The sequence below is a fragment of the Carcharodon carcharias genome, chromosome 13 (genome assembly GCF_017639515.1).
Source record: "Carcharodon carcharias isolate sCarCar2 chromosome 13, sCarCar2.pri, whole genome shotgun sequence".
Taxonomy (NCBI): domain Eukaryota; kingdom Metazoa; phylum Chordata; class Chondrichthyes; order Lamniformes; family Lamnidae; genus Carcharodon; species Carcharodon carcharias.
In genome coordinates this window covers 115,978,716-115,990,797 of record NC_054479.1, presented here as the reverse complement: position 1 = coordinate 115,990,797, position 12,082 = coordinate 115,978,716, and positions in this window count along the sequence as shown.

The following is a 12,082-nucleotide window of genomic DNA, read 5'->3' as shown; positions in this document are numbered from 1 at the left end:
GAATAAAATCCTCTACAAACACCTTCTGTCACATTTTCTCACTTTATCTCCTGTGCATTTGATTTCTAGAAAATGTTCATTATAATAGGAAAAATGGAATACTTAGAATCAAAACAAATAAATGCTCTTCCATTTCTCTAATATTACCAATTATTCCCAATAGGCTTAAGACAGATACCAGGCTTAATCCTCTTGCAAAATTTTAAAAGTAATCTTATCCTTCTGCGTTGGAGAGAATAATTGAAAACTAATGTGTTCCTTTGGCCTGTATGGTTTTCATCTAAATTACTGCGTTCCTGTAGTTTTTGCTTAAAAGGTCATCATTTTCACATGATCTTCATCGTTACTTAGTTGCCACAAATTAAACTTGCTAACCTGAAAATCACCAAGGCAAAGAGAGGGTATGGTTGCATAACATATGTGCCTTTGATCAATAAGTTACTTCTCTGGACTTTGACTCAAATTTGTTAATTATGCAGCATGATTGAAATGTATTGAAAAGAATTTAAAATTATAGCAAAGTAAGTTGATAATTTATTGACAATTTTCAATAATGTGAAATGCTATTTCTGTATTCCCATTGTCTACTTCCACCAATATCTAATTATCAAACTTGAGGGCAAAATAAAAGATTAAATCAAAACATTTTAACATTTCATTTCAACCTTTTTGTTATTATAAATGGCTACTTAATGCACAATTGTGAAAGAATATCTGGACATGTGTATAATGATTCTATTTTTTTTATGATTCCCCTTTTGGTTAAATTTTATTTGGCCCCACAAAGACATTTATCCATTTGAACCATTGAGACTCCTTCAAATAGGTTTTCTGGAAAGAAAGATTAGAATCCATCAATTTGGATGCAGCCCCATACAGTAACCTGAGAGGATAATGGGGACTGTTAATAAAAAAAAGATAACTATGGCATCATTAATGGAAAATGCTTGTCTAGTTTCCCCTTAAATGCATCTATAGTACTCGCTTCAACGCTCCCTGTTACTAGACAGCTCTGTGTTCCTCCAACTCTGGTCTCCAACACTCCATTCACCCCAAGATTGGCAGCCATGTCTTTAGTCATCTAGCCTCTAAGTTCTAGAATGTCTTTCTTAAACCACACCATCTCTTTTAATATGCTTCTTAAGACTTTCCTCTTTGACCAATCTTTTAGTCACCCTGTCCTCATGTAATCTTCAACTCACTCTCAATATTTGTCTAACTGCACTCCTGTGAAGTAACTTGGGAGTTTTCCTGCATTAAAGGCGCTGCATACATGCAAGTTGGTGTTGTTGTTGTTACTTAAATAAGTATTCACCCTTGGACTGCTGATGAAAAGGGGGATATTTATGTTTATTTGCTCACTTGGATTGACAATGTATCATCTCACATGAAGTGGAACTCAAAAAGTGATGCTAAAATTTGACATGATCACTTCAAGGTAATTGCCACATCAAACTTTAATCTTGTTTGGTTAGAAAGTCAGCATTTTGAGTTGTTTTCTAACTTAAACCTGCAATGCCCAGCTCCAGAATGAGTGGTGGTATACTGAGGACCAGGACAGCAAGCAGGCCTAGTAAGAAAAGCTATAACTAATTTAGGAAACAAAAGTTTAGTAAAATTTCTCCTTGAAACCTTAAGGCTATCAAGTAAGCTCCAAATAATTGAGGTAACTCATGATTTTATGTATCCCCAGCTACCTCACAATTTTCCTTTTACAACTTGAAATATCTCACTTTCTGCATCTTTTCCAATTCCCTTTTGATGGGTTTCAGGGGATCCCTACTTACCAGACACTTCGGTAATCTGTTCCAGAGGACAATGATTACCTATGAGAAATTCCCTATACTTCCTAACATTTAAAAGAATTCTTTGCTTACTTAATCTAACCAACTAGAAAGAAAATATTCCCTTCAAAACCTTAAAATCCTGTGCTTTAAGCCTGCATTTTATCTTGTTGTGAAACACCCTTTCTCATCAAGTTCAATTTGATAGTTAAGACTCCCAAAAAAAAATCTCACCTCTAATATTCTCCAGAGCCTTGATACCCCACCTTATGTTTAGGGACAGCAATGGACAGCATGTGCCAAATTGAGCCATACCAAAGCTTAGTGCAGCCTTAACTCATTTTATAATGTACTCAAGATTGTTTTGAAATAAATATTTTATTAATATTAGCTTATTATGGTGAAAAAAGCTATTGCTGAAGCATAACAATAATGGAAAGTAATTCTTTGTGGTTTAATTGTTTCATCTTAAATCTTATGAAATGGCAGCACAGTGATAATTACTTCTAAGCAAAAACCCTGGTCTACTGAATGAGGCAGTGAAACATAACAAAGGTTTCCAAGTAATGAAATACACAGAGGATAGGGAATTACAGAAAAATTACAATGATATTAGAATGGATATGAAAAAGAGGTACAAGAATTGCTGATGGCAGCCAGGTCAACATAACTAGATTAGGTTAGTTGCAGCCAAAGAGCAAAAAGTACAAATGCTAGAAATCTGAAATGAAATAAGTACCAGATATAGCAGTTCTGTCGACTTGTGAAAAGAAATCAGTTCACATTTACATCAAGACTTGCTCTCAGAACTCAAGTGGACTGTATTATATATTCACTGGTTTGCTGTTTATCTTATAAATCTGACTTATCTCAGTGAAATACATAAATGACACTGGATCTAAATCTACAACAGGTTTATTTACCATACTTCCAAATATCTCAGCGTTCACAGGATTTTACACATAGGGCTGGATTTTAAATGCCCCCACCAGGTGTGTATTTAGCAAAGTAGGGTGGGTGCCTGCCCCACCACCTTCCTGCCCACCCCTGAGCTCACCTCCATCACACGGTAGGTGTGCGGGTGCCAAAACTGGCAGCACAATCACCATATTTAAACAAATAATCAAGCATCAATTGAGCTTTTTAACAAGCCAAGCATCAATTGAGCATTTTAACAACCTACTCAACCCTGACAATAAGCTGTCCATGCCATAATGGGCAGTTGGGCAGGGGTGGGAAGGCTTTTTTTTTCCACAAGTTTTTAAAAGCAAGGGAAGAAGTGGAGGTAATATCTTTGGTGAGGGGGGGGGTGCCCTTTGTGCAATGTGGCATCCCGCCCTAAGATAGTACCCCCCTTTCCTCCTACTCTACTGCTCTCCAAAACTCACCACCCCCACCCCACTGCCCTGACCCCCAAGCTACCCAAACATTACTGCCCAATAACCCCAACTTAGCTTATTCCGGGTTCCATTGGACTTTCTTCTTGGGACTGGTTGCAGGCCCAGCAGCATGCACTAATGAGATCTTGGCACTGCTGGGGCAACTGGAGCTGCTGGCCAACCCGAGTGAGGAGCAGAAGCCCCACTGTCAGGCAATTTAGCTCACCTGCAGCACATTATGGTTGTGGGGCAAGTGGGCATGGAGCGAGTCAGCTTCATGCCAACTTTACTTCTGGGTGAGGGTGGGGGCGAGTAGTTGGCCGCTTCATAATAAGCAACCCATGGTCTCAGCCAGAACCCCGATTTTGGAACCTTCTTTCTGATGTCAGTTACATATGTTCGCTATCTCCACCCACAGGCTTAAACAATTAAGTACAGTGAATTTAAATCAATGAACAGCCTAACACAATCAAACACAGATCAATTAAACCATTGAACACCACAGACTGCATTAAGCTAGAGTTTAAAAATGAAGATTTTAATCATAAAACAATAATTATATGGAATGCAATTAGAGAGGATTGATAGTCACACTATAATTGTAACTAGGTGACATTGAAAGAATGGTACTGCTGATATAGTGATGTTACACTATACAATGCAAAAGAGACATACTACACCACTTCTTGTGAAAGAGAAGTACCACCCTACTGGTGAGAGTGGTATCACATTAATCCTTATTAAAGAGTGTTAGCACTTAAGGGTTAATGTGCTAACACTCCTTCACAAATAGTATGATACCCCTTTTTAAATAGAATTAATGTGATACCACTATCACCAGTAGTACGTTTCAAGGGCTAAAATTACATTATTTGTGAAAGAGTGGCAGCACACTATTCATTGTGGGAAAAGTTGTATTACATTATTTGTGAAAAAAACATGCCATACTACACCTTGTGAAAAAGAGTTGGATTACATTATTAACACAACAGAAGTTGCAGGAAACACTCAGTAGGCCTAGCAGCATTTGTAGAGAGAGAAACAGAGTTAATGTTTTGACCTTTTATCAGATCAGGACCTGAAATATTAACTCTGTTTCTCTCTTCATGGATGCTGCCAGATCTGCTGAGTATTTCCAGCATTTCCTGTTTCTATTTCATATTTCCAGCGCCTGCAGTATTTTACTTTTGGATGACATTATTCCTTGTGAAAGTGTTATTGCACTATTCTTGGCAACAGATCTAATTCAAAAACGGTTCCTACTCTACATATGGGCAATTTGTTACCATTTCTATTAACATGTATTATTGCATCATATCAATAAAAACAGATTTAAAAAGTTTTGTCCACGTGACTTATTATTCCTGTAATTTGGAAAAAGAAAACATAAAAGCTTGTAAAACTTAAAATAACCTTAATGTTCTAAATTGCTATTGTATTAGATTGGAAATGCGCCAAGGGAACAAATACACTGAAGCATTTTTAAATCTTTGAACACAATAAGTTTTTGTGGCCAACTCTTTGTTTACAAAGATTGTTATTCCTCAATTAATAGTTTTTGGCCAGAAATTAAGTAATTTTTTGCATATTAAACTTCATTCCATTCTCATTAAGGACGGCCAGTCACACAGTTTTTGACCTAGTCTCAGAGTGTCAGTATATGTAAACTTTTTGTTCACAGGATAACTGGACTTTGAAGAAGTTTGTTTGGTTTCTGAACCCATTATTGCTGTGATATCTACTTCCAGTAACTAACGTATCTCTCCTTTTAATCCTGGAATTTAATCCTGTTCTTTATGATTTCAATAGAATGCATTTGCTCCAATAAAATAAGGAAGATTATATCATCCATCATGTATTTGCAGATACTTAGCAACCAACCAACGATGAAAGATTTGCTTATTTTATGTAGTAAAACCAAAAATTTTCCATTTGGCTTGCAAATACCTCATGCACAGATGATGTGGAAATAACCCATGCATAATTATATAAAATGGAAGTAGACCTTCCTGAAGAAGTTAAACACTGTATGTCTGCTAAGCAACAATTTGTTTATAATAGATGCCAGACAGCAAGCTACCTTGCTATAATTTAATTTGGGAACTGCAAACGTCATGAAACACAAAAGCAAAATTCAAACTGTTTCCAAATACGGCAATATAAAATTAGAGTTTTTAAACTTTGTCATTGCTTGCAGTTACTTTACTCAGTGCTAGTCCAAGGGTTAATTCATTTGCCAATATTCAGTAAGCACACTGGGATCAAGCCCATGGATATAGGATTCAGGAGGGTAACTGCTGCATAGTTACATATGTACATGTGAACAGGAGTAGGCCATTTGGCCTCTCGAGCCTGCTCTGCCATTCAATAAGATCATGGCTGACCTGATATAAAACCAGAAAATGCTGGAAAAGCTCAGTGGGTCTGGTGAAAAGAGAGTTCTGAAAATTCACCTAATGAATGTGCCATGTACTGTAACTGAGCTGGACAGAGGCAAGGTCCATGTCATGTCTCTGCTGAGTAACTGATTTCACATAAAATGGGGGTGGGAACACGATGATTAACCTCAATAGATTGAGCATAAGGAGGGGTGGGGAAGATAATATCATGTGTTTCTCCTCCCAATTGCTGTTCAGTAAGCCCTGCTGGAAGGTACAGGTTTAATTTTAACCAAACAAACTGGGTAAGAAACCCTAGGGGATTGTGTGAAATGGCTTGATTGCAATCTAGAGTAAAACTGGGCTTGGCCCAAAAACTAATGTTGCACCAGGTACTGTCAGCCTCCTGCCAGAGGGTTTGGGTTAAATTGTTTTCCGTGAAATCGGTGTAGGCATTGGAGACAAGGATCTCTACTTTGCCCTTCCATCTATCCCACCAGGGCCATAGTGAATTTCCTTTGGTCGGCCTATTCAGATTTTTTTTGGTGGCCTCCCTCAGCATTTTCACTTGCCCTGAGGGTCCCACCACAAACGGTGGAAAATCACTGTTGTTGCGGAATCTTCATGTTTGCAGAAGGTTTAAAAGAGTTGGCTACCAAATGGGCAGACAGAAGTGTGCGGCCAACATTGTTTCCCAGCAGAATGTGAGGGCAGTGTACAGTGCATTGGTTGTCCATAATTGCCTGATATGGGCACTTTCCATTTTAAACATACTCTGTCAGTCCTAGAACACGGAATGCCTGTAAAACCTGCTGTGTCTACGGTTCAACATTGCTTGGTCATGAATGACAGAAAATCTAGCACATGAGGACCCCCTGCCACCATCATTACTACATTTGAATACACCCAAATACCAACTGGCAATTTAGTTATGGCCACAGAAATGGTTGGGGAGGCAGCCCTGAAGGACCTCACCAAATTCAGGAAAAGCAGTGTAACTTGGGTGGAATACCAAGTACCTGTCAACATTTAGTGCTTCAGCTCATACAAAATATGACTGCATGAGTAAGATACGCAATGCCACATTATTCACAATGTATCAAGGAATTAAGTAAATTTGTGTTAGTCAAAGAGTTCAAGGGACAACTGGCAGAGAGCATGGACTCAGTTGTAAAGGAAGAATTATTTTCACAGCGGTCATGGGAGATATTCTCAGATGGCGGAGTTTCTCGCTTCATCACCCAAACAGTTGACAGGAAATGCAACCTGCTGATCATAGCAGCCCTGCAGCCATTTAGGTGAGGTGAGGTGAGATTGACTGCCCTTGGCTTCAAGGCTGTGTTTGACCGAGTGTGAGTCCTAGCAAAACTGAAGTCAATGGCAATCCGGAGGAAAACTCTCCACTGGTTGAAGTCATACCTAGCACAAAGGAAGATTGTTGCAGAGGTCAGTAATCTCAGCTCCAGGACATCACTCAAGGTAATGTCCAAGGCCCAAACATCTTCAGCTGCTTCATCAATGACCTTCCATCATAAGGTCAGAAGTGGGGATGTTCGCTGATGATTGCAAAATGTTCAGCACCATTCGTGACTCCTCAAATACAGAAGCAGTCCATGTCCAAATGCAGCAATATCTGGACAACATCCAGGCTTGGGCTGACAAGTGGCAAGTAACATTCATGCCACACAAGTGCCAGGCAATGATCATCTCCAACAAGAGAGAATCCAACCATCACCCCATGATATTCAATGGCATTACCATCACTGAATTCCCCACTATCAACATGGCGGGGGTTACCATTAACCAGAAACTGAACTGGACTAGCCATATAAATACTGTGGCTACAAGAACAGGTCAGAAGCTAGGAATCCTGTGAAAAGTAGCTCCCCTCCTGATTCCTCAAAGCCTGTCCACCACCTACAAGGCACAAGTCAGGAGTGTGATGGAATACTCTCCACTTGCCTGGATGAGTGTAGCTCCCACAACACTCAAGAAGCTTAACACTGTCCAGGACTAAGCAGCCTGCTTGATTGGCACCACATCCACAAACATTCACTCCCTCCACCACTGATGCACAGTAGCAACAATGTGTACCATCTACAAGATACACTGCAGGAATTCACCAAGGCTCCTTCGACAGCACCTACCAAACCTACGACCACTACCATCTAGAAGGACAAGGACAGCAGTCAGATGGGAACACCACCACCTGGGAGTTCCCCTCCAAGTCACTCACTATCTTGACTTGGAAATATATCGCCGTTCCTTCACTGTCACTGGATCAAAGTTCTGGAGCCCCCTTCCTAACAGCACTATGGGTGTACCTACATTACATGGACTGCAATGGTTCAAGAAGGCAGCTCAGCACCTTCTCAAGGGCAACTAGGGTTGGGCAATAAATGCTGGCCCAGCTAGTGAAGACGACATCCCGTGAATGAATTAAAAAAAAAAACCAACCTGCTGATCATTGCAGCCCAGCAAACATTTAATAACCTGATCATTGCAGCCCCGCAACCATTTAACAACCTGCTGATCATTGCAGCCTCGCAAACATTTAATACATTTAATAACCTGATCATTGCAGTACCACAACCATTTAACAACCTGCTGATCATTGCAGCCTCGCAAACATTTAATAACCTGATCATTGCAGCCCCGCAACCATTTAACAACCTGCTGATCATTGCAGCCTCGCAAACATTTAACAACCTGCTGATCATTGCAGCCTCGCAAACATTTAACAACCTGATCATTGCAGCCCCGCAACCATTTAACAACCTGATCATTGCAGCCTCGCAAACATTTAATAACCTGATCATTGCAGCCCCGCAACCATTTAACAACCTGCTGATCATTGCAGCCCCGCAACCATTTAACAACCTGATCATTGCAGCCCCGCAACCATTTAACAACCTGATCATTGCAGACCCGCAACCATTCAACAACCTGATCATTGCTGCCCCGCAAACATTTAACAACCTGCTGATCATTGCAGCCCCGCAACCATTTAACAACCTGCTGATCATTGCAGCCTCGCAAACATTTAACAACCTGATCATTGCAGCCCCGCAACCATTTAACAACCTGCTGATCATTGCAGCCCCGCAACCATTTAACAACCTGATCATTGCAGCCTCACAAACATTTAACAACCTGATCATTGCAGCCCCGCAACCATTTAACAACCTGATCATTGCAGCCCCACAACCATTTAACAACCTGATCATTGCAGCCCCGCAACCATTTAACAAGCTGATCATTGCAGCCTCGCAAACATTTAACAACCTGCTGATCATTGCAGCCTCGCAAACATTTAACAACCCGCTGATCATTACAGCCCCGCAACGATTTAACAACCTGATCATTGCAGCCTCGCAAACATTTAATAACCTGATCATTGCAGCCCCGCAACCATTTAACAACCTGATCATTGCAGCCCCGCAACCATTTAACAACCTGATCATTGCAGCCCTACAACCATTCAACAACCTGATCATTGCAGCCCCGCAAACATTTAACAACCTGATCATTGCAGCCCCGCAAACATTTAACAACCTGATCATTGCAGCCCCGCAACCATTTAACAACCTGATCATTGCAGCCCCGCAACCATTTAACAACCTGATCATTGCAGCCCCGCAACCATTTAACAACCTGATCATTGCAGCCCCGCAACCATTTAACAACCTGCTGATCATTGCAGCCCCGCAACCATTTAACAACCTGATCATTGCAGCCTCACAAACATTTAACAACCTGATCATTGCAGCCTCGCAACCATTTAACAACCTGATCATTGCAGCCCCACAACCATTTAACAACCTGATCATTGCAGCCCCGCAACCATTTAACAACCTGATCATTGCAGCCTCGCAAACATTTAACAACCCGCTGATCATTGCAGCCCCGCAAACATTTAACAACCCGCTGATCATTGCAGCCTCGCAAACATTTAACAACCCGCTGATCATTACAGCCCCGCAACCATTTAACAACCTGATCATTGCAGCCTCGCAAACATTTAATAACCTGATCATTGCAGCCCCGCAACCATTTAACAACCTGATCATTGCAGCCCTACAACCATTCAACAACCTGATCATTGCAGCCCCGCAAACATTTAACAACCTGATCATTGCAGCCCCGCAACCATTTAACAACCTGATCATTGCAGCCCCGCAACCATTTAACAACCTGATCATTGCAGCCCCGCAACAATTAAACCTGATCATTGCAGCCCCGCAACCATTTAACAACCTGCTGATCATTGCAGCCTCGCAAACATTTAACAACCTGCTGATCATTGCAGCCTCGCAAACGTTTAACAACCTGATCATTGCAGCCTCGCAAACATTTAACAACCTGCTGATCATTGCAACCTCGCAAACATTTAACAACCTGCTGATCATTGCAACCTCGCAAACATTTAACAACCTGCTGATCATTGCAGCCCCGCAACCATTTAACAACCTGCTGATCATTGCAGCCTCACAAACATTTAACAACCTGCTGATCATTGCAGCCTCACAAACATTTAACAACCTGATCATTGCAGCCCCGCAACCATTTAACAACCTGCTGATCATTGCAGCCCCGCAACCATTTAACAACCTGATCATTGCAGCCCCGCAACCATTTAACAACTTGCTGATCATTGCAGCCCCGCAAACATTTAACAACCTGATCATTGCAGCCCCACAACCATTTAACAACCTGCTGATCATTGCAGCCCCGCAACCATTTAACAACCTGATCATTGCAGCCCCGCAACCATTTAACAACCTGCTGATCATTGCAGCCCCGCAACCATTTAACAACCTGCTGATCATTGCAGCCCTGCAACCATTTAACAACCTGATCATTGCAGCCCCGCAACCATTCAACAACCTGATCATTGCAGCCTCACAAACATTTAACAACCTGCTGATCATTGCAGCCCCGCAACCATTTAACAACCTGATCGTTGCAGCTCCGCAACCATTTAACAACCTGCTGATCATTGCAGCCCCGCAACCATTTAACAACCTGCTGATCATTGCAGCCTCACAAACATTTAACAACCTGATCATTGCAGCCCCGCAACCATTTAACAACCTGCTGATCATTGCAGCCTCGCAAACATTTAATACATTTAATAACCTGATCATTGCAGTACCACAACCATTTAACAACCTGCTGATCATTGCAGCCTCGCAAACATTTAATAACCTGATCATTGCAGCCCCGCAACCATTTAACAACCTGCTGATCATTGCAGCCTCGCAAACATTTAACAACCTGCTGATCATTGCAGCCTCGCAAACATTTAACAACCTGATCATTGCAGCCCCGCAACCATTTAACAACCTGATCATTGCAGCCTCGCAACCATTTAATAACCTGATCATTGCAGCCCCGCAACCATTTAACAACCTGCTGATCATTGCAGCCCCGCAACCATTTAACAACCTGATCATTGCAGCCCCGCAACCATTTAACAACCTGATCACTGCAGCCTCGCAAACATTTAACAACCTGATCATTGCAGCCCCGCAACCATTTAACAACCTGCTGATCATTGCAGCCCCGCAACCATTTAACAACCTGATCATTGCAACCTCACAAACATTTAACAACCTGATCATTGCAGCCCCGCAACCATTTAACAACCTGATCATTGCAGCCCCGCAACCATTTAACAACCTGATCATTGCAGCCCCGCAACCATTTAACAACCTGATCATTGCAGCCCCGCAACCATTTAACAACCTGATCATTGCAGCCTCGCAAACATTTAACAACCTGTTGATCATTGCAGCCTCGCAAATATTTAACAACCCGCTGATCATTGCAGCCTCGCAAACATTTAACAACCCGCTGATCATTACAGCCCCGCAACCATTTAACAACCTGCTGATCATTGCAGCCTCGCAAACATTTAACAACCTGATCATTGCAGCCCCGCAACCATTTAACAACCTGATCATTGCAGCCCCGCAACCATTTAACAACCTGATCATTGCAGCCCCGCAACCATTCAACAACCTGATCATTGCAGCCCCGCAACCATTCAACAACCTGATCATTGCAGCCTCGCAAACATTTAACAACCTGATCATTGCAGCCCCGCAACCATTTAACAACCTGCTGATCATTGCAGCCCCGCAACCATTTAACAAACTGATCATTGCAGCCTCACAAACATTTAACAACCTGATCATTGCAGCCCCGCAACCATTTAACCTGATCATTGCAGCCCCACAACCATTTAACAACCTGATCATTGCAGCCCCGCAACCATTTAACAACCTGATCATTGCAGCCTCGCAAACATTTAACAACCTGCTGATCATTGCAGCCCCGCAAACATTTAACAACCCGCTGATCATTACAGCCCCGCAACCATTTAACAACCTGATCATTGCAGCCTCGCAAACATTTAATAACCTGATCATTGCAGCCCCGCAACCATTTAACAACCTGATCATTGCAGCCTCGCAAACATTTAATAACCTGATCATTGCAGCCCCGCAACCATTTAACAACCTGATCATTGCAGCCC